At 37.3% G+C, this 22,172-nt stretch overlaps 1 long non-coding RNA gene across 12 annotated transcripts in view; it reads right to left on the reverse strand.

Annotated features, from left to right (window-relative positions):
• The window catches only part of LOC135300542 (uncharacterized), a 197,586-nt gene that overhangs the window by 92,857 nt on the left and 82,557 nt on the right, over positions 1-22,172 (reverse strand). For 11 of the 12 annotated variants that reach the window (XR_010362378.1, XR_010362362.1, XR_010362360.1 and 8 more), the window contains 2 exons: positions 4,459-4,514; positions 398-447 (listed from right to left, as the gene is read on the reverse strand). This is a non-coding gene — a long non-coding RNA (uncharacterized LOC135300542). Of the gene's footprint in view, positions 1-397; positions 448-4,458; positions 4,515-4,692; positions 4,874-22,172 lie in introns of all 12 variants that reach the window. The other variant, XR_010362373.1, reaches the window with a different exon arrangement.

The raw sequence follows: 22,172 nt of genomic DNA on the forward strand, positions 1-22,172 counted from the left end.
GCAGAAGTTTGTTGGGTTTTTTGTGTTTTCTTCCTGGGGAAAGGGAGGGATTCCAAATGCTAGTAGGAAAATTATCAGGAAAAAAAGAGAAAATATGCACAGCTAATTTATATTTAGAACTTTAACGGAGTTCTTGGCCCTGCTTATTTGAAGCATGTGACAGAATTTCTGTCAATTTTCCTAGAAGCAGAGCCAGTCTTTGGAGCAACAGGAGCCGGCACACAGTCTGTGAGAGTTGTTGAGGATACCATTTAGTTCACAGGTCTTTGTACTTGGCCTTAAAACTGGGTGCCCCAGAACTCTTATTTATATCGTTAGATGTCCCAGAATAGTTACTCATGTCAACAGGCCCTTTGATGTCAGCTGGCCTCCTTACAAGATCAGTAAAATTACTTACATGAGTAAAGTTGTGCCAGGGTGAATCACAGGTTCCTTCTGCTGTGGGCACTGTCAAGGGAGAGAAAGGATTCTGAGTGAATGGCACCACAGCCAACACTGTTTAATCCAATTATTTGAATGAGGCTGTTTGCATCACTGTGGATCTCTGAACACAGTGAAACAGGTCAGATGGCTCACATTGATAAAATTTATTCTCAACAGTGATTAGTTATAGAGTATTGGAGACCTGAAATCCCTGAACCTTCCCCTAGATGACAATGGCAAAACTCCCATTGGCTGCTAGCAAAGTAGGTTTAGGAAAAACTCGTGATTTTTCTGGCTAAAGGAGAAAGACCCTTTAAAAAATAATTCTGATCCTAAATTTGATAGTAGATTTAATGTGATGAATAGGGACTGGCCTGAAAAACATGAAAATAGCCTGAGACAACTTCCAAGTAAGGAAAGAAAATAGGATTTTAGATATTGTGAGCATGTTTCATGATAGCTACACCAAAAACAGAATAAAGTTTTCAAATCAAGAAGCAACTGTTCCAAGCCCTTCTTTTTAGCTTGCATTTGTGTGTGTATACTGGTCACAAATTTTAAAGATTTCTCCCTCCAATCTCTAGAATCAGTCATGGGGTTTTGATTTGTGGTCAGAGTTATTTAAAGTAGGGGGAAATTAAAAACTGTATGATAAAGTAAAATAAGAAATTTGGATGTTAATCAAGACTGAATGATTACAGCAAAATAGCCCATCCCTGATAATTTGATTTAATTAAATCTGAATGTACTTAAAATAGCATTAGAAATTGTTACCATATTTAAGCAGTTGTTCTAGGGCATGCAGCCTTAAAAATTACTTCTCCTTTCAGGTATGACTGTACCAAAAAAGAAGAAAGGCTCTTAACTACTAACACATTCCTTTCCATATAACCTACTTACTGTTTGTATTGAAAATACATTTTCAGTATATATTTAATCGCAGGAATGTATTTGTTTAGTACCTTCATAATCTTATTGCTTGAAAGCTGACCACATTTGGTTGTCTTTTCACATCTCCGTGTCAGATGTTCACTGGTCACAAAGCCTAAGAAACTGGCATAAGTGCATGCTAAGATGTTTCTTTGGGAGGACTGAATGTATTTGCATCCTTTAGATTTAGTAAAAGGAAATGCTTACAGATGCTTGTAATTATTATGCACCCATATGGTATAGTACCCAAAACTGTAGAATTAAATGAAATGGGAGTTTTGTCATTGACTTCAATAGAAACAGTCTCCTACCAAATCACTGCAAAGTAGGGTTCCATTATGTATACCTCCTTTTTTTTTTTTTTTTTTTTTGTATTTAGTTGAGAATTAAGCTGTCAAGTTCATTTAACAGTGACACCATAAGACCATGTAGAGGCTAGCAGCAATATCTCTTAGGTAGAGAACTTCAGGCATCTGTAAAGTTTATGTGCAAAATAAAAAACTGACAGACTATAGTTACTCATGTGGAATTGTGCCTTACTCTGTAAGCAATGCTATTGATTTTCAGAGGGTCTCCCTTCCTAAAAAGTTACCAGTCAGCATCAATAAATTGAGAAAAATCTATTTCTGAAGTATAGGTAGATACAATGGAAATTATTAAGTTCTTTAAGTGAAACCTCATGTCAATAGTGTACATCAATATAAGAACCAGATGCTAATCCCTTTCCTTACACTGAAAAAAGCTTTACTCCCCCATATGCTCTCACTGCATTACATGTGGAGTAAAATGTTTTCAGCATGAATAAATAAAATCATAATTTGATCTTCTGTGAACAACTAGAAGCAGGTTTTCATGGGCTGAAACAAGCAGCACTTCTGTGTTTTATAGCTATTTATTTTTTGAGATATAATGAATCTGTTAATTCTCAATGGGTTTCTTTGTATTTAAATACTTTCAAAAACAATACATTGACAATGTGTTGAAGATATATATATACACATATATATACTCTATATGTATGTATATATATATCTTCATAATAATATGTATATATAAAATATAATGCAATTTAATATGACATAACATATTATATATTATGTTATATTACATTGAATTGTATTATATATACATATTATATATATGTCTACAGTATATATATATATACACAACTATATATATGTATATACATATATATAAATTATGAAAGCCAAGATATTATGAAGCCTATTTTGTTTTTATCATTTTGTGTTTTGTTGTTGATATTATTATTATTGTTATTATTATTATTTTGCATACTACATGCAGTGCTTTAACCAATGTCTGTTTGGCTAATGTAATTAAAGTTGTTAATTTATATGAGTACATTTCAACTATGTCAATGGTTTCTTAATATTTATTGTGTAGAAGGACTGGTATTTTTTTTATTTACATTATGTTTAAAGAGGTAACAGTTTGATATGTTCTCATTTGTTTATATTAGAAGTTATTTATTTTCACGGCATTCCGTCTGGTATTTTGATATTTGGAAGGCATGCTACCTATACTTTGTACAGTTAGTGGGCAGTATTCAGCAGCTCCCAATAGATTTTTAGGCCCTATATTAAGTAAAAGACTTATTTGGGCTTTTTATTTTAGATTTTTCCTATTGGTTTGCCAGGACCACTCAGTGCACTTATTGCCAGACACTCTGCCTGCGTGACCAATTTATTCCTACTGTATTTACCCAGGACAGAGGACCAAAACCACCTCTGGTGTAAGTCCAGTGACTTCAGTGAAGTTATACCAGAGATGTATTTGGCTCACAGAGAAAATTCTTGTGCAAATCAATGCAAAGAAAAGGCAGAAAGAAAGAGTCTTTGCATTTGGAACGGGATTTCAACATGTTAAAAATGTTTGGATCAGCTGTTACTTTATTTTACTTTGTTCTTTTTGTTATTTTGCTCTTTCTTATACAACAGCAGCAACAACACAAGTGAAATAAATAAAGGGAGTTTCACCAAGCCTTGTGTAATTGTTCCTTATTATGCATTCCTAACTGGGAAATTCACGGGAACTTGGGAAATAATGCCTCTTTGCACTGGACAGTATTTTATCCTTCTCTTCACTGTGAATATGTTAAATGGATATTTGAATTCATGGCCCAACAAGTAATGGAATTTTAGGTTGTTCACCTCTCCTTGTGAAACACATGGAGTACAAAAGCTAAAGCCAACTGCAACTTCCCATTGCCTGCAGACTGTTAGGTCTTCAGCTACTATTACCAGAATTCCCTTGAAATAATCCAGAACTAGATTCTTACAGAGATAAAAGGGGAATTTTCATTACTGAGAAAAAAAAAAAAAAAAAAAATTGGAAAGCTGTCAGTTCACATAGGTTAGTTTATAAATTTATAGGTAGTCAGATGAAATTATCAGAGGGCTGATTACAAGCATCTGATTACTGCTCTGAGTAAGAAATTATCTGAGTACCCTCATATTTGAAAGCAGGGTGAATTTATGAAGGGTTTTCACCAGTCATTGTATTCCTACAGTGATAAATAGGCTCCTGTTACATTCCAGTGGGATGACAATGCTGAAGTTGATCTTCAAGCAGATTTTTTGCATGGTGCTCAAGCACAGGCCATCACAGCTATCAACAAACAGGCCTTTAAATAATTAGGCACTGCTAGCTGTTCTACAAAGCCTGGAGAACTGAATTGGTTTCCTCTTGCTGAAAATATATTTTAAAAAAACCCAATACAATCAACTCTAGAGAAAGCATTTGTTTCAGAGACTAAGACATGTTTGAATATATGCTTTCTTCCCTTCATAATGATCACTGTTATAGAGTTGGACTCAGTAATCTTAAAGGTCTTTCCAGCCTAGAGGATTCTATGATTACTATTGCCAGAAAAGACAAATCCAGCTGGATTTGGAAGTTGCTCTAAGAGAATAAAACCATAAGCGTTGATTCCAACTGCTGGTGTATTAACCTGGTACAACTGAAGCTTACACTTGAGGTGTAAAACAGAGAGCTATTGTTTCTCTTTCATGACACAGAGTACAGTACTAGATAGTGCAATCCAGATGTTTTCAATTTTCTCCAGCCATTTTATTTCCTTTTTACCTTAAGAATGTTGTTGAGAACTGTTGCTATTGTACAAGCTTGTTGAAGTGCTCAATCTGAAAAGAACAGAGGAGAAATGAGAACTGCCTTTTCACAAGTAGAACAATATGCTAATACTGAAAAAACCTATCCTAAACAAATTAGACCAAGTTAATAACATACAAAGGCAGATAACATCAAATTATTCTGGTAAACAGATATGTGGATAGTTTCTGCTCAGTGTGGATTTCTTACCTTAGAGGAGCATCTTCACACTGCTGTTTTGGCCTATTGAGTCACTGAGTTAGTTTCAGTGCACATCGCAATTCTTTCCATGCTTGTCAGTGGGCTAACAGAGTCAAAGTTTTGACAGTTCATGGCTAGATAGATATGGCTGCCCTCAGTGATTAATTTCTTACTTAAGTTTGTCTGTCTCCTGGAAATACAAACACAGACTGATTTGAAGTACTGCGTAGGGGTCAGGGTGACTGTCCTCCCTTGTACTGCTGATAGAAGTATAGCACAGTGATCAAATCTGTGGCTTGCAAATACCTACTGCCCAACTTCTATGCTTCATGGTTTCAAAAGAGTTGTCTCATACAATGTCATCATATGACCTCATCTCTCCTGTCTACTATTGTTTCTCATCAGCTTTGCTAAAATTGCATTCACTGGGAAAATAGTGAAGAAAGTCACTGTCTGCTAGATAATCCCAAATACTGTCTGCAGGAAAGTTAAGTGAACAATGAAGACTCCTTTTTTCCTCCAATAGCCAGCAATTCTGAGCACCAAAAGTGAAAGTATTGGGAGAAAGGTCCACATGACTAGACAGTATCTACGTATCTTGCTCTTATGAGGATTGTGAGAAGGAATGGGTTTATTTTGTCTTTTAATAGTGGACACAGGGACAAATTCAATCCCTTCTTATGAGACCCCACCTACAGTACAATGTTCAGCTCTGGGGGATTCAGCACAAAAAAGACAAGGACCTGCTGGAGTAAGTCCAGTGGACAGCCATGAAGATGATCACAGAGATGGAGCATCTCTCCCATAATGACAGGCTGAGAGAGCTGGAGTTTTTCAACCTGGAGAAAAGGTCCTGCAAGACCTTAGAGTAGCCTTCCAGTACATAAAGGAGGCTACAAGAGAGCTGGAAAGGACTTTTTATAAGAGCCTGTAGTGACAAGAAAAGGGGGAATGGCTTCAAACTAAACAGGGTAGATTCAGATCAGATGACAGAAATATTCTTCACTGTAAGGGTGGTGAGACACTGGCACAGGATTCCCAGAAAAGTTGTGGATGCCCCATTCCTGGAAGTGTTCAAGACAAGGTTGGATGGGGCTCTGAGCAACCTGGTCTACAGAAAGGTGCTCTTGATCATGGCAGGGAACTAGCTGATCTTTAAGATCCCTTCAAACACAGGCCATTCTACAATTCTATAAATTATTTAATATACCTGACTCATACAGTTTCTTTTATATGACAAAATTACAGTTTCTGAGAAGATAGAAATGTATATCAACACACTTATGGATTCCAGAATGTCATATAACAGCAGACAAAACCAACATAGCAGCTTTATTCAAACAAAAACATTCGGAGGAAAATTGGCAAGAGATACTAGTAGAAATCCCTAGTGGGGTTCTTGAGCAGACTGCTCCTCCACAACTTAGACACACAGAAGAATGCCTCTTATTATTAGGATGCAGGTGGCTTGATCTTAACAAAGGCAGATGGGTGTTACAGACCTGGGTGGCTTAACTGAAAGCAAAATGAAATCTTATTTTCCAAGAAAGACCATTGAGTATAAAAGAGCAGATAGTAAGGTGGTAGAAAACACATACACTTTACTGAACTACATATGAGGGTTGAATACTTTCGGAAAATGTGAAGATAACTGAAATCAGGCTAGAAGAAAAAAAAATCCAGTTACAGAATACAATTATGCAATTTCACAGGGTCTTTCTACTGAAGACCATTCAAAAGTCTAAATCCTAGTTCTCAGCTGAGCTGTGTGTCTTCTTCACTGACACAGGGTCATGCCAGTCCCAGAAGTGGCACAATTCAGGAAGAAGACACAGCATCACTTTCAGACATCAGACACTCATCACTTTTCCCAGCAGGAGAGTATACAGAGGCCAGAAATCTACGTGATTCTGGACAGACAGATTGGTTAACAGTGACATATCACACGATTACCTTTTATTTTTTTTTTTATTTCTAGCAGATGACACAATCCTCAGAAGCAATTGAGGTCCTTCTCAGCAATGGCAAACTACCTTAGGGTGAATCAGGTTCAAATTTGTCATGCTTTCAGGTTCATACCTTTTCATGCAAATCCTACTCCTTTCTCATGCTTTCAGTGGGCAGCCTGGTCATTTGTACACAGCTGTTGTGGCAAAATTGTCTCCAGGTTTAGGCTTCAGGCTTTGTTCCTCCATTCCTATTTCTATAACCTAATAAAGTACCCTCAGGCACAGGAGTTTTATGCTACCCCTACATGTCTGAACAGGAAGAAGAGAGATCAGATAAATAAATTATGTCAACAAATAAGAGACATTCTCTACAAATAGAAACTCCAAGTCCAAACAGGATCAGCCCAGTACTAGACTCATCCTGCCAGTGACCCATCCAGGTACTGAGAGGATCTGTGTCCAAGGAAAAGTAGAGGGATTGCAGAGAGAGAAAATGCAGCAACACGGGAGTGTTTTCAATTACTCCTGTGCAATAACATCACATCAGGTCATGATGCAGAGATTGGTTTTTTTTTTTTGCTGCCACAAATAGCTTTTTCAGGGAGCATCTAGACAAGAAGAAAAGCATAACCCAACTCAATAATCTATTATCATAATATTGTTCTGAAATAGGAAGAACATAAGTTGCACTTGTTCATCTTTCCACCTTCCTCTGCTACAGCAGAAAAGAAGCCCTCAAAATCTTATGAAGATTTCAAGAGGCTAAAAGACATGACTCAATATTTCAAAGCAGCTTGCAGACTAGGCATACTGCAGTAGAGTCACAGTACTGAAAAACAGCCCAAAATTCAGTATGATGGGGCAGTAGAAAAAGTATTTGAGGAAAAACTGAAAAGAACAGAAATGTCAGTAAATAATTCTAAAAACATATTGGATAAAATTGGAAAAGAATGAGAACAGCCTGCAAAACACATAATATCTAAGAATGAGATAAAAGAACAAATAAGATAAATGACAATAAGGGTCAATGTGTGCTTGCTATATGGAAAACATGTTACATTTATATGAAAGAATCAACAACTTCATGGAAAGACCTCCACACACTGATACAGTCAGCTTGTGTTTTCCAGGAGGAATTTACAAAGATACCCCACTAACTCTTCCTAAAGAAACCAACTCATCATGGAATAAAGAGGACAGCACACAAGTAATAGTTTTAATTAAAAGAGAGGTAAGAAAAGGGGAAATGCCATTAGTGTCTGGCTCTGCATTAGGGACTGCAATGTGAGCTTGAAAATCTGAAAAACAGAATGAAAAAAAGACTAGTGGCATGGAGTTGTTGAATAACTTCACAAAATAATGAAAGAGTAGCTGAATTTCAGAAATCATAGAATTATGGAAAGGTTCATGTTGGAAGAGACCTTAAAAATCATCCAGTTCCTGTCCCCCTGCCATAGGCAAGAACGCCATTCCCTAGACCTGGCTACTCAAAGCCCCATCCAACCTGGCCTTGAACACTAGCACAGAATTGAGCTGCATGCATAAAAATGAACTGTCCCTCAGGAAAAGGAGTTGAGCATTATAATGACCAGTGTGAACTAAATGTACATCACCAGTAAGAAAAGTAAGCTGAACATTTTATTTGACTGTTGGTACAGCTGGAAAATGCAGACCTGGTTTTGGGTATTGAAAGAGAATGACAGAATTTAGGGTAAACCAGAAATTCTCATTTGGTAGGTGTCAGAGACTGAAATCATCTTGGGATTCTTGGAGTGTGTGGCAGGGGGTGGGTCAGGCTTTGCTCTAGTGAGGTAGTGCTCTGTCCCCCACACCCCACGGCCCCACAGTGTCTGTCAATCATGCACAGTGGAAGCAGTCCCAGTTTTGCCTAACCCAGACCCTGAGTGACGAGACACCATAAACGCCACCTGAGAAGAAGGCCCAGGATTGCGTCTAGGTTGTAAGAAACCAGAACATGAGGCAAGCTTGTTGTTCCTTAACCCTACCTTCATCTTGACGTTTTCTATCCACTACATTGCTGGAACCCAAAAGTTGGTGGCTATATGTCTGTCTTTCTATATCTTTCCTGTCTTTCTGTTTTTTTTCCAATTTCTTCTTATTTAACTCTCATTTCACAGAATGTGACATCAAATGGCTTTAATGGTTTTTATTTTGAATGGGCTAAGTCTATGCTGTGATAAGTGTTTTATGTTGTAGTAAATAATTTGCCAAAATTCCTTGATTCTCCATAGTTCGCCAGTAAACTTCATTTGATTTTTACCTCTTGGGAATATCTGGTCAGAATTTCTCCTTTGTGTTTACCCAGAGCATAAGAACCTAGGTTTAACCCTTGGATTTAAGTGACTGGGGTGTAAAAGTAGGTCCAGATAGCAATTAGACTACTCTTTTGCTCTTCTGAGTCCAACTTACTCAAACATGCAATTTTTTTAGAGGGGCAGAGGGAGGGAAAAAAATAAGACATAAATTTTAGGTCATTGTATTTCTGACTTGAAAAGCTAATTGCTGATTCTCAGTTAGGTATGTCACTTTTACCTCAGTAAAATGCCATACTTTCCCTGGTAGAATAACACAGTGAATCAGGTCATGAGAAAAAAAACATTGATCCCATGTTATCACTCTAGATAACGAGGTAAGAATACATTTATGCTGCAGCAAACCAGATAGTTTCTGATTGGCTTCTAATGCAGCCAACTACTTGGTGGTTTTGGGTTGTGGGGGTTTTTTGGGTTTTTTGTCTTGTTTTGTTTTTTTGTTTGTTTGGGTTTCTTGATTTTGTTTTGTTCATTTTTGCTGTGTTTGTTGTTGTTGTTGGTTTTGATTGGTTGGTTGTGTTTCAGTTTCATTTTTGTTTTTAAATATATATTTTTAATATCCCTTCCTGTTAAACCACAAAACTGTATTATCCTCATTTTTGAGCAGCTACAGCCTGTGATTGTTGTCTCAGAGCTTTCTTCAAAGGCCAGTCATACTTCCTCCAAGCTCAAGTTGTCCTAGCTGTTCCAAGGAATCCCTGTGGAAACAGACCCATGGGCATATGGGCCTATGAATGGCCAGGTTTGCCTTGCTGCATCCATGTAACAGCAGCAGAGATCATGCTGTTTACATTCTTATTCCAGGCCTACGCTTTCTAAGAAGAAAAGTGAGGGGGAAAGCAAGGCAAACTAAAATAAAGATGAGGCTAAACCCAAAATTAGCCTTCACAGCATTTTCACATAAACAAAATTGTTTGACAAGATTCTTTTTTTAATAAGAAAAAGGAGGGAACAAGGACTGAAAAGGAGAAGTGGTTGTGACTTCAAAGATAGGAACACACCAGTGGGTAACAAATATTTATAAAGTAAGGCATGCATCAGCCTGCCACATAGGCTTTCTACAAAACGATATATGGATGAGTAAAGTGTGATAAAGAAATGCAGAGTAAAGTAACACAGACCCTAAATTTAGACATCCGTAGATTTTTTCCAAATGTTGCATTTTCAAGTATATTTTTAAAAAGGCAAGGAGTGAGGGGAAAGATGGTATTTTTGTTTTGGTTTGGTTTTGTTTAGTTTTTTGTTTGGTTTGTTTGGTTTTTCATAAAGTAAACAACTCTTTCATGTCTTCATTTTTTTCTTTGTTTCTTCCATTTTTTAAAATTTCCATCAACTTCCAGCCTTTGTTCCTTTGTGTTATAACATGTAATTTTTAACATGAAGTTGTACTTTTAATGCTAAATCAGTTGATACATTTTATAAAAGAAAATGAAAGATAGATAGACTTTTGACTGCAAGGCGATGTGGAAGTTTGCTTGGTGCCATAATGTGTTACATCCATAATTTTCAGGTAACCCCTTTCTCTGCCAAATCCTGTCTGTACACCTTTAGCAGCACATTAGCTGACAAAGCAGCTGAACACACTACCACTTCCACCAAACTGAAAGGTACTGTTTTCATTTTCTTAGACTCTCCTCTGAGATCAAATTAATATATCTCCTGATACATTTAGCGAATGGTGGCCAGCTCTCTCTGCTAAAAGTTCTATGTGTCATCCAAAAAATGACCTTGAATAGATCCTTACTTGTTTCTTATAGAAAAAGTGTTAACTGTTATTAATAATTGTGATTCCTACCATTCAAACATGAAGTCTGAGCTGCTTTTTTTTTTCCTGAAGTGTATGTTTGCCTTGCATAATGTGATCCTTTGGACCTGTAACATGCTTATGCAATGCAAAAGATCTGGCAGTATTACCAGGGGCATGATTGGAAGTAGACAGGGTGGTGCAAGAAAATAGAGGCTTTAAAATGTAAAATGGCCTTCAGTGGTTGCAGAATATGAAGACAGTGTGTCAATAACTCAAATCGTAACACCCTCTGTATTCTGGAATAAGGAAAGTATTAGGAAAGACAACTTTTTAAATTATAAAATGAGCACTTCTGCAACAGAAACAGCTGTCAGACAAATATAGAACCCTGAAATGTCATTTTTATGGTCTTTTTTTTCAAAGTAATACTACAATTTAAAGTACAGCAGAACAAAATTATAGTTTTAAAGAGAAAAAGAACAGATTAGCTTTTAAAGACTAGGTATAGGAGAAGTGAGTCAGACCTGATCTTAGTGATACCAGAAGAGATTTGGAGTTACTGCATTTTGATTACTTCTAATGTAGTCCGTATGACTGAAATCGGGATCCCACAAACTCTGGAATAAACAAGGGCAGAAAGATCCTTCATTATGGAACACTTGAACACAGTCAAAAAAAAAGATATATAGAAAAGGGGTAAAAAGCAAAAAGATACATAAGCACAACACACAGCTCCTTGAAAAGCTGATGTCTGACCCAAGCTCAGGTACTTTCAGCCAATGTGAAGAAAGGCACAGCAACTCAGTTCTATCTGTTGAATAAATTCCCTAATTTGGAATTACTGCAAGGATGTTCAGGATGTTCTTGAAGAAAATTCTGGGGTGGAAGGAGCATGTAAAGGTACTTATGATGCTGATCCTGGCAGTGCTTGTATGTACTTTATTGAGCAAGTGAGTGATTAGGCAGGAAGTCAGATAAGTATTCTAAGTTACAGCAAGCAGAAAAAGATAGATTTATGAAGTTCTGATCTGGAAATAAAGCTGCATATAAACTTATTTATTTGTTTAGATATGACCCCCTTCCTTGTCTTGCAAACTAGATGGCAATGGTGCTTCCATAAGAGGAAGTCTTTAATCACTTGAGGTAGTTGTCGAAAATTAAAGGACTTCTTGCTTTACTGATTCATGCAAAGGGGGAAGGACACAAAACCAAAGCATAGGTTGTCACTGAAAGATAGAAAATATGCTCTTAGGTAGAAACATATTGTTTATAAACATTTTTCAACAGCATACTTGACCAAACTGAAATATAATATATACATTATAAAAATGATGATTCAGTAAAATAGTTATATAGAATAACAAGTTCACCTAATCATAATCCTTTAAGATTAAGAGTATTTGGAAAAATTTGTTTTGGAATGCTTTTGTGCGATTTGGCATATAGAGGACAAATGGTAGAGATTGCAGTCACAAACAAAGCCCTTTGCTTTGATCCATGTGTGTTGCTCATCCATCCAAAAATGAAAAGCAAGGAAGTAGAGCCTGCTTTAATTTGGCTGCATTGCTTTAGCTTCCAGTATCACACACCCTTTTATAATTGGGAAAAAGATCTTTCTGTGGTAGGCAGGAACTGCTTCTTTCTATTGGAGTTTTAATTACTGCTACATTTCATGAGAGGGTAAGTTCTTCATCTTTCCAATAATCGTATACTGCTTTAACCTCATATCTCTAAACAGGTTTTATACAGTCCCCATAAAAATAGATCATCCTTTGTCATCAAAAACAGTAAGAACTGTTCCTAGCAGTAATGTTAACATTTTTCCTTACTTGAACTTCAAGAAATGGCTAGTCTAATAGGATTAGAATTATGATAGAGATGCCTGGTATTTGCAGTTCTACACTCACTCTATTCTGCTCATCTCAGCTATATGACTTGTTCCTCACTTTTTGACCTAAATTATTATGCAATCTTGCTTCATGCTATTTAAAAATTACCTCATTTCACCTTGAATACCACAAAGTAATGACAGCTGAAGTAATTTCTATGGTTTGTACTTAGTTTTTGGAATCTATTCAGGTAACAGGCCATACCAGTGTAGGGGTGTTATTATCTGACAAATCGCTGTGTTCTTGGATAAAGTCTTAAGTCTGAACACCTAATTTGGACTTCTGAAACAATCACAATTCTCAAGGATAAGTAGTGACTGAACAACATAAATACAAAAATATTATTTCAGTATTGTCTAACATAGGGGTTTATGATTTTTTTAAAACAAAAATGTAAAGATATTATTTCATATCCTCTAATAGAGAGATTGCAGAGAAACTGGTGAAAAAAGTCTTGTATAGTATGGTACTGTAATTACACAAAAGAATTTAATCATGTAGGTTGTGAAAACAGTTATGGTCAAGAGACACAATTAAGAGGTGTCTCAACCGCAGAGATAGTGGGATGAATCCTGCTGTCCTTGCCAAGTCTTTTTCCTAAGAATTCCTATTGAGCTAGGCACACCTGTCTCTGTGCCCCTGCTTCAGTGGGATCCAATTGTTCCTAAGCTGTTTTGCTATGTTTAGCAGCTACAGGTTTCCTACACATGGTACTCAGGGCAAAGAGAAAGCCAGTCATGGGTACAGAGGCAGCATGAGTTCCTCAGCATGTTGCTGCAGCAAGCTAGTCAATTCTAGTGATGGCAGTGCAGGGCATGCTCCCTTCCTCTGGAATAAATCAGTGCTGAAAAAAAAAAAGATAACATGGATCGACGATTGGTATTTTAAACCCCAAGTGTCTTGTGGAGGCCGAAGTCAACACCAATAGACTAACAGAGATTTGTCTCTTCCGAACACATAAGAGGGTTTCCTTGGCACTGGACGGAAAGTCTGGGAAGGGCAGAGAAGTCACATATGCAGCTGAACCCTTAGGAAACTGGCCATCAGTATGTTAGAGGACAACAAGATTGATGCCCTTGGAAAATGGCTATTTGAGGACATCAATGTGATTTGAATCACAATTGAAAAGTTCAGTGTGGTAGCAGTGACCTACTAGGTCTCTGTGGAGTTGGGTATAGAAATGCTCTGTGGTTACGTAAGCCTCTATAGGGCAATATTAAAGTACTGCTGGCATTTGCAAAACCAGTACCTAGTCCTGGAGCCACACAAACTTTGATGGCTGAATTGGTTGACCAGTGGCTAGAAAGTAACTTGGGACATCTAAAGCATAGGAACTAGAAATTCCATAGCCCCTTCCCTAAAGGACTGGAGTTTTCTCCAAGGCAAGGCCTCTAGCAAATAGACAAAATGTGGCCTTTTTGCCACAGGTCTCACTTGCTTCAACTTACTCAGTACTTATTGAATCCAGAATATAACAACAAAGGGTCTGAGAAATCTCCATCCAAATTATTTATGACATGACTACAGGTGAAAGCTTCTGTCATACTTATTAAAAAAAAAGCTAAAGAGAAGCTCCGGTATTTTCCAGTCATTCCACCTTTCATTATTATTTTGTAGCTCCACACAAGCAAAGTTTCACTGCATCTGGTAAATGTCTGTAGGGACAGGATGACTCAGTAACTTAAGTATGTAGCATGATTTCCCCTATTTCTGCATTACAGCAACACCCCAATTTGTAACTCTAAGCAAGTCAGAGGTTCTCTTTCAGAGGGTATTTAGTGTGTGAAGTTCTCACTGTTTGCTAAGAAAGATTCCATGGCACTTTTCACAAAAGTAGGGCTATTAACCTCTTTGACCCAACCATATTCCACTATGCATTAAGCACCCTGGGAGGAAGAACTAATTTAGTACTGTCTGAGAAGGAAGACTTCCATCCACTGAACCAAAAACATCACACTTAGCAGCAGCATGAGTAGATACATACATAGACATATGTATGTTTTTAGTATATGTATACAGAGAGTATGTTGAACAGAAACCAAGGATTAATCTGATGTGATAGCTATAATTCATTGTGTTTTAGATTAATCTGTTACATCGTTCAGTGGCAAAACTGACAAGATGTTACATGATCATGTTTAGTCACATTAGGTGTGTTGTAAACCAAAGACAATTTTCTCTGAAGAAGTTTCAGCATCTAGGGAAAAATCTCTAATCTACAACTGTAGCTTTAAACTGGTTGATTTACACCAGTAGAAAAATGCAGCAGAGGAATGAGGCCCACATTTTTTCTCTCATCCCACTGTTTCCTCTCTACATTATGGCTGCTAAGAACAACTTTCCTGTTTGATATGTTTTTCTTTCTGCCAGCTGTCACCTTAAATTAGCCTTTCTTATGTTATTTGGTAGTAAGGATCTTTGGGTTCATGTCAGGAGATGCATTTAACATACTTCTGATATTCCAGCATAAGCAGCTGTGACATGTGGGCAACTCTGAACATCCACAACCATCACCACCAATTACCCCCTTTATTAATCTGACCTTGCAGTGGATACCCAGGGAGAATTTCACTGTCAATCTAACATTTCACAGCTTCCTATGTTTCATGAATATATATGTGCTGTGGTTCACATTTCACTTGTTTGCTGCCCTCCCAAACACCAGCTTCTTAATATTAGCTGCTTTGGTACTAAGACGTAAATCACTTTTTTATGGCTGCTGCACCATTTTTCTGCTAACAACTGCCATATTGCATTAAGCTACACTATACACGATGAAGAATGATAGAGAGGTGGAGCATGATGTGTGCAGCCTAAAAAATTTATTATACTGTTCAGCTGATAGGCCTATTCATCTTTCAACACTGAGAATACAGTAAGTCCTGCTAACCCAAACTAACAGCACTCCAGGAAAATGTTAAGAATGTAGATTATATACAAAACAGTAAACTCTGATACTGTGTATTCAGCTTGGATAATCTACTTCTTGATAATGGAGACGATATATTTTGGCATTTGTTACCCTTAGGGTGCTTTTATGGAAAGGTATTTATAATTCCATTCCCAAGCACAGCAAAAAACTGTATTGAACAATGAAACTGTTTAGCTTGTGGTTATGTTTATACAGCTCAAACACACTCAGGACTTGTCTACACTGCAGGCTGTGGGGTGACAGAGATACCACATCTCTGCTGAAATAGCTTATGTCTTCCTACTGCAAAATGAACATTCCCTGGACTCACATTTTGGAAGAATGTAAGTACCAGCCTAGAACAATGCAGGAAGACCCTAGGGTGTCAGAATTGCTGCTCCCACTTGCCTGAGAAGTCAAGACTCATTCCTGTGTTTTGAAGAGGTCATCCACAGTCTGAAGCATCCCATGTCATGTTTATCATTTCAGTGCAGCTGGGCTTCATTGACACCAGCACATATATTTAAAACAGGCTGTAAAGCCTGGCAATTGTGAAAACCTGTTTGAAACCTCTGACCTCAAACCCATCAGGAGTTCTTGCAGCTATTTTTATTGATTTCTGAAAATGAAATTTGTGAGCGGAATTCTTCCAACTGAAGAAACAGTCATTTCTATAAGAGAAAAATGAAGTAATTAAAATATGTGAATTTGGAGTTATAGTATAGATTATTTAGGTTATAATAGTATAGACTGTAGAGGATCTCATAGGTGGAACAAAGTTTTAAGAAGTTCTTAAAAGAAATACTGTTCTTCTTTTCCCATGGAAAGCCCCTGCAGCTTCTGCAGTTATTGGGAATTCTTTTAATCATAGCATTGAGACTCTGTATTAAGGAATACACAAATTCAAACCTTTACAATTCTAACTTTTTCCTAATTACCTTTACAGCAACATTCATAGTGTGTGGAATACAGTAAACTGTGTGGTGATGTTAATTATGTGCAACTGGCAATTGTAAAGGCTTTAATAGCGACCTTTGCAACTAGAAACCTTATTGATCATTTCTATATGCATAATCATAATGCTGGCTTAAACACCAAAATCCTAGCCTGGCTTGTACCGAAGTCTATGTAAAACCTGGACTGGACTCCTGAGGGAAAAAATCTTGCTTGGATGCTTCTCAAAAAATGTCAAATATTTCCCCCGTTCCCTCAATATCCTGAAATATTAAAAGCTCAACAATGATTTTTAATTATTTTACAGAAGTATGAAGTCTGATTGAATAAAAAAGTCATACAAAGCAATCCATGCTGATTTGAATCTAAACTTTTTGCAAAACAATGATTGGAAAAAGATTTGGCAGATGTGAGGTGAGGGTCTGTAGTGACATAGAGTCCCCAGGCAGGTGCAAAGGAGATTTGAGTAACCCTAGGGTGTCAGAACTGCTGCTCTCTCTCTTGCCTGAGAAGTCAAGCCTCATTCCATATTGGTAGTAGGAAGGTCTTGTATTTTCTTTCAGGATGTCAGCACTATTCCATGATGCTCTCATTTCTTGTGTGTTCTGACACATATATACAAGTCTTTTGCTAGTTCAAATGGGTCTGGTCTTGGGTGGTAGGTTTTTTGCTGTGGGTTTTTTTTGTGGTTTTTTTTTTTTTTTTTTTTTTTTTTTTTTTTTTTTTTTTTTTTGGGGTATATTTTCTGGTTAATTGATAGCCTCTGGTTTGAGGCTTTTTAAAATAGTCTGTAGGCTAATAGTCTGTAGTACCAAGTCTGTAGACTTGGGAAGCTGTTTGAAAATCCACCATGCACCAAAGCACAGATTTTGTGCTTTTCATCTCTGTTGAGATTTTCAGCTGCACAGATAGCCAAGATTTTCTTAAAAATCATGAAATTTTTTCATGAGCCACCAATCATTTGTACACAGAGCTGAATAAGCAAGTCTCAATACCATGTTACAACAGTTAGGTAACATCTCAAAGGGCCTTTCTTCTGGAACACGGGAGGTAATGTTCCTGAAAATTTAAATTTTTTGCTAAGACTAAAAAGCGCATTGCACACCATTGTGTCTGGTCAGCTTTGCTGGCTGCAGTAAATAGTACGCAGTAAATGAAAGCACATTTTTTGTTCTCTTCATCTTTAAAATTAAGTTCATGTGAACTTCACTAGCACACATGCTCAGCAAATATGCAGTTAGAGCTAGCCACTACATAGAGGTGTTATCACTCACTCCCTCAGTGCAACCATACGAGACATTTTGCTTTGAAGAGGTTAATCTCTGAACCTTATGGAGTGATTTGAGTGTTAACGGTTTCTGTTGATTTCTGTATTGCTTTGAGATAACCCAGCTTATGCATCTGTTTATTTGAACTTAGATTAGCTAATGCAGTTGTTTATTTATCCTTAACTAGAGCATTAAAACTCTTATTCTATATAGTTTTGATCATCAGTTTCTAAGAAGTAAATTTTATTTTCCAGCATAAGAACTTGAAAAAAGTTCTTCACTTTCTGTGGGAAGAATGAGATGATTTTATCCACATTTTGGTCTTATTGTTTTAAAAGTGGAAGAGAAATTACAAAATCTTGAGACCATTACATATGTGCAAAATTGTTTATTTGATTTTTTTTAACCTAATGAAATGCATGAATTTATTTAAATTTTGTTTGGATAAAACTTTCCCTTGACACTACAGTCCATATATTTTACTTTGGTTTAGTGCCTGGATGCTTTGTATAAAGCCAAACCCAAAAAGTACATTCTCCAGCTATACCTAAGAACATTGATAGTTAAGCACTTTTTAACCTTTCCAGTCCTATGTGAGGAAGCATCATTGGTCTCAAAAATCTTGCTCTAATTTTCTTACAAGGAGCAATCTTTATTACAGCAGAATGAAACATTTCAGTCAAAGGAATTATTTTGAAATATCAAGCGTAATCCTATTGATGTTTTCAAAGAGAAACTTTCAGTTCTCATTTTGCATTAAGGTTTTCTTTTAAAATTTACCTATATTTATCTTTAATCAATGTTCAAAAGACTACTTGAAATGTCTTCTGACCTGAAATGACATTTCTTTCAAATTTGTGTGTTGCTGTTTGGCAGTAAAACTGACAAATTTTAATTCTGGGTAGACCAAAAGAATTGTTTTTATTGTTGTTGATATTTTTGTCTGGCTAGCATAAAAATACAAGTAAATAAATCCTTTATACAACTCTAGTCTTCAGATATAACTTGATCAGCAAAATTGTCCTTTTATTTTTACACACGTAAACAACAAGTAATCTTATTTGTTTTCACAGGGTTACTTCATACTTATGCAAGAGAAAAAGGAGCAAGATTTCCTGTCAAAATAAAAAAAAAAAAGGTTAAAAAAAGGGAAGGAAAAGAAAAACAAACCAGTGAAATAGAGCCGCATCTCTCCTGTGTGTTGCTTGACTCCAGCTGAAACAAAACTGACTTGAGACTCTGCAGAAGCATAGTTTGGAAGCGAGAAAAATAAATTGAATCCTGCAGCAGTAGAGCAACTCCCCCAGACACCGCACTGGGAGAAATCAGGGGAGTTTCAAGGGGCTGTGGGTGGAAAGAGGATTACGAAGAGCCAGCGGGACTTGGCTGACCTTTGTTAACTTCCTGACCCCCACTCTCCCCCCGAGGGAGCTGGGCTCTGGTCGTGGGAACAACACCTGCCTTCCCCAGCCCCATCTCCGCAGAGGCTGCTGCCGCCCCATGGGCGCCTGGGGCCAGGAGCGACCACAGCAAGGGGAAAGCCTCCTGTGCTTCATCAGCACTGTTTTGGAGCCACAGGGAGGGGGTAGAAGAGGCATGAAAAACTTCTGAGGGATGGTGAGCAATGTGGCTCATTGCTGAAGATTTTTCTACACCCTGCTGAGGAAAGTGCCCAGCCCTACCTCCTTGGGTAAGATCTCAGTTGATGGGGTCCCATGGACCCAAGCCAGAAAGACAGCTCACAAACAGAAGCCACTATCAACTTTAACTATGGCCTGTGTTCCAAGGTGTTTTGGGGTGGACAGCAGAAGTTAACCACATGTCTAATTCAGTCATCTATGCCTATACCATCAGTATTTCCCTTACACTCAATGTTTAATGCATCAGCTACAGAAATAGGTAGGATCTGAACAACATGCATGAATGAATATTGAATACACTTTCTGCATCACACATCTCTCATCTTAGTACAGAGGACTACGGTAAGTTACAGACATATTCCAAAATGTGTGTTCTATAGACTAAAAATGTATCTACACTTGGGGCAACACCTACATTTCTGTTGATTTCTATGCAGACAGATTTTCATCTATGGTGTTACTTGTGCACTCTTGAGCATGTGTGTGAGTCTGCACACATTTATCTAATGTGCGCATTGGTTATCCTTAAATTCCTGTTCAGAGGAAGATAATTTTCCCTATGGTAGTGATAAATCACATACCACTTAACATGTCAACACAGTGGTCATAAATGATCCAGTGTCCATACAAAACACAGGCTAGTGACATCACCACTAGCAAATATTTTGGCCCTGCAAGGTTGATTGCAGGCCCAGGGTAAAAGATGAGGGGAAGCAAACTTTTCCTCTGTTTAAGCTGTCATTCCCCTTTTTTGCCCTTCCAGTTTCTTCCTTTCCTTTCCCCAGCTCCAATTTACCTTCCTCTGAATAATACAATCATTATATATTTTTCTAAGTCTATCATGCTGAATCAAATTAACAAATACATCTCATGGCATTACCATAGTGCTTTTTATATATCTCTTGTGTAATTTTGTTCTCATTTCTATGACTTATTCAGAAAGAATAATTGAATTTATTTGTTTGGGTTTTTTTTAACAGGAAACTACAAGGCTATTTGACATCTTAGACAGTAAAGACTTGTAAACGTCCAGACACAGGAGAATTAAAAATAGTATAGAAGTGTTGTGTTATACATATCCACATATATTTTGTACGTGGCAGTATGAGGAGCAGATTCATGAACTCCTCAGCTCTTAGGAGCTGTGGGTGCTACAGGTGGAGCAGATAAGGGGAGGATTTCCAATGTGGACATGAAGAAACTCCCCTAACTTTACACTGACCTTTATAATTCGCTGTTTTATTACTATGTGCTATAGGTATAACTATTTTCTTATAAAATGTAGAATGCAATAATGCAAATAAGATACAGTCTGAAACATAGAGTTATTCAATATTGAATTCCACATGAAGGTACTAGAACTTGAAGTGGAAAATTATTAATGCAGAGAAAAACTGGACAGGTTGATGTCTGCAGATAAGTACAGGTTTTGAGATAAACAGTGAAGCAACTCATTGTCTGAAAAATCAGTAGTGGGAGGGAAAGGTCTGTCTGTCACAATATCAGATCTTGGTGGTTACTGCAATCCCTATTAGGTAAATAAGATGTGGATCAGTCTAGAACTATGGATCAGTGAGAAGCAGGAGGAGGAGACCTCCATTCTGATTGTGATCTTGCATCTTGAGACGTGTCCATTTCAAGATTCTTTTACTTGATACATTTCTCTTCACACCTGCTGCCCCCTCCTCATCCTTGGAAGGGCAGAAGGTGGCAGAGATAAGCACTTGTTTGTGGTCCTGCCTGGTTGCTGGGCCTCTGCTGCATGAGGGCATAACTCACATAAGCTGTGGTCATGGATCTGACCTGGGAATGGTGCTTCTGTTGTAGAACAGGAAATCTTGACAAAAGTGAGTTGGGAAGTTCCCAAAGTGAGCTGCTCTAGGTGGCAGTTAGGCCAGTACCATAAAAAAGAAAGCTCTTTTTATGAGCCTTTAGTGAGGAATAAAACCGAGTAAGTTGCCAAGATTGTTTGCAAAAAGGCAGCTCCAATAAGGTCTTATATCGCAATTTCAGTAACAACATGGAAACCTGCTGTTTTATTGCAATGTGTTTTTCGAAACTTTGGGATGCTTCAGGTGGCTACAAGTAATGCTGGAGCTTTAAGCAACAAATGCTTGGATGAGCTCAAACATTCCGGGTTTTCCTGTGCTTAATATGTTGCATTGCTATCTTGATATGTAATGTCACAGATGGTAATATTAGTCATGAAAGAACAAAGAAGCCAAGTCCACAGACAAATTAAGGTGGTGGAAAGGCAGAGAGAAAGAAAAGGGAAGGAGCAGTGAATGCCTACAGCAAACAAATTTTGTTTTAAAGATTCTTCATACATACTGAACACCTCCTGCAGCTCTATGTGTTGGCCTTCTATAGAAGAAGGCCAATCTTCAACCTGGCTTGTATCCACTGAAAAAAATAGAATTAGTAGTGTGGTGAAAAGGAATACTCTTGGAAATGAAAAGATGAACTTAATTTAACAATAGGCAGCTGACCCACAAATTCCCATGCAAACCAGTGGTGGTGCTTTTTTTTCCCCTTTTTTATCCCTTTTTTGGTTTTGTTTTTCTTCTTTTCTTTTTTTTCTCTCTTTACTACACAGCCCTTTTCCAACAAGAAGATCTAGAAGGTTTGCCTGCTGTCTTATTGCACCTTTCAAATGTCTTTTTTAACCATTTGTATACAGTCCACATTACCTATCATGAGGGAAACAGTCATAAACCAAACGGAAGTATGAAAAGAAATAATAATGCACTGACTGAAGGCACAAGTTAACAGACAAGTTATAAAGCCCATGAAACTAC

This window comes from Passer domesticus, chromosome 1 (genome assembly GCF_036417665.1).
Source record: "Passer domesticus isolate bPasDom1 chromosome 1, bPasDom1.hap1, whole genome shotgun sequence".
NCBI lineage: Eukaryota > Metazoa > Chordata > Aves > Passeriformes > Passeridae > Passer > Passer domesticus.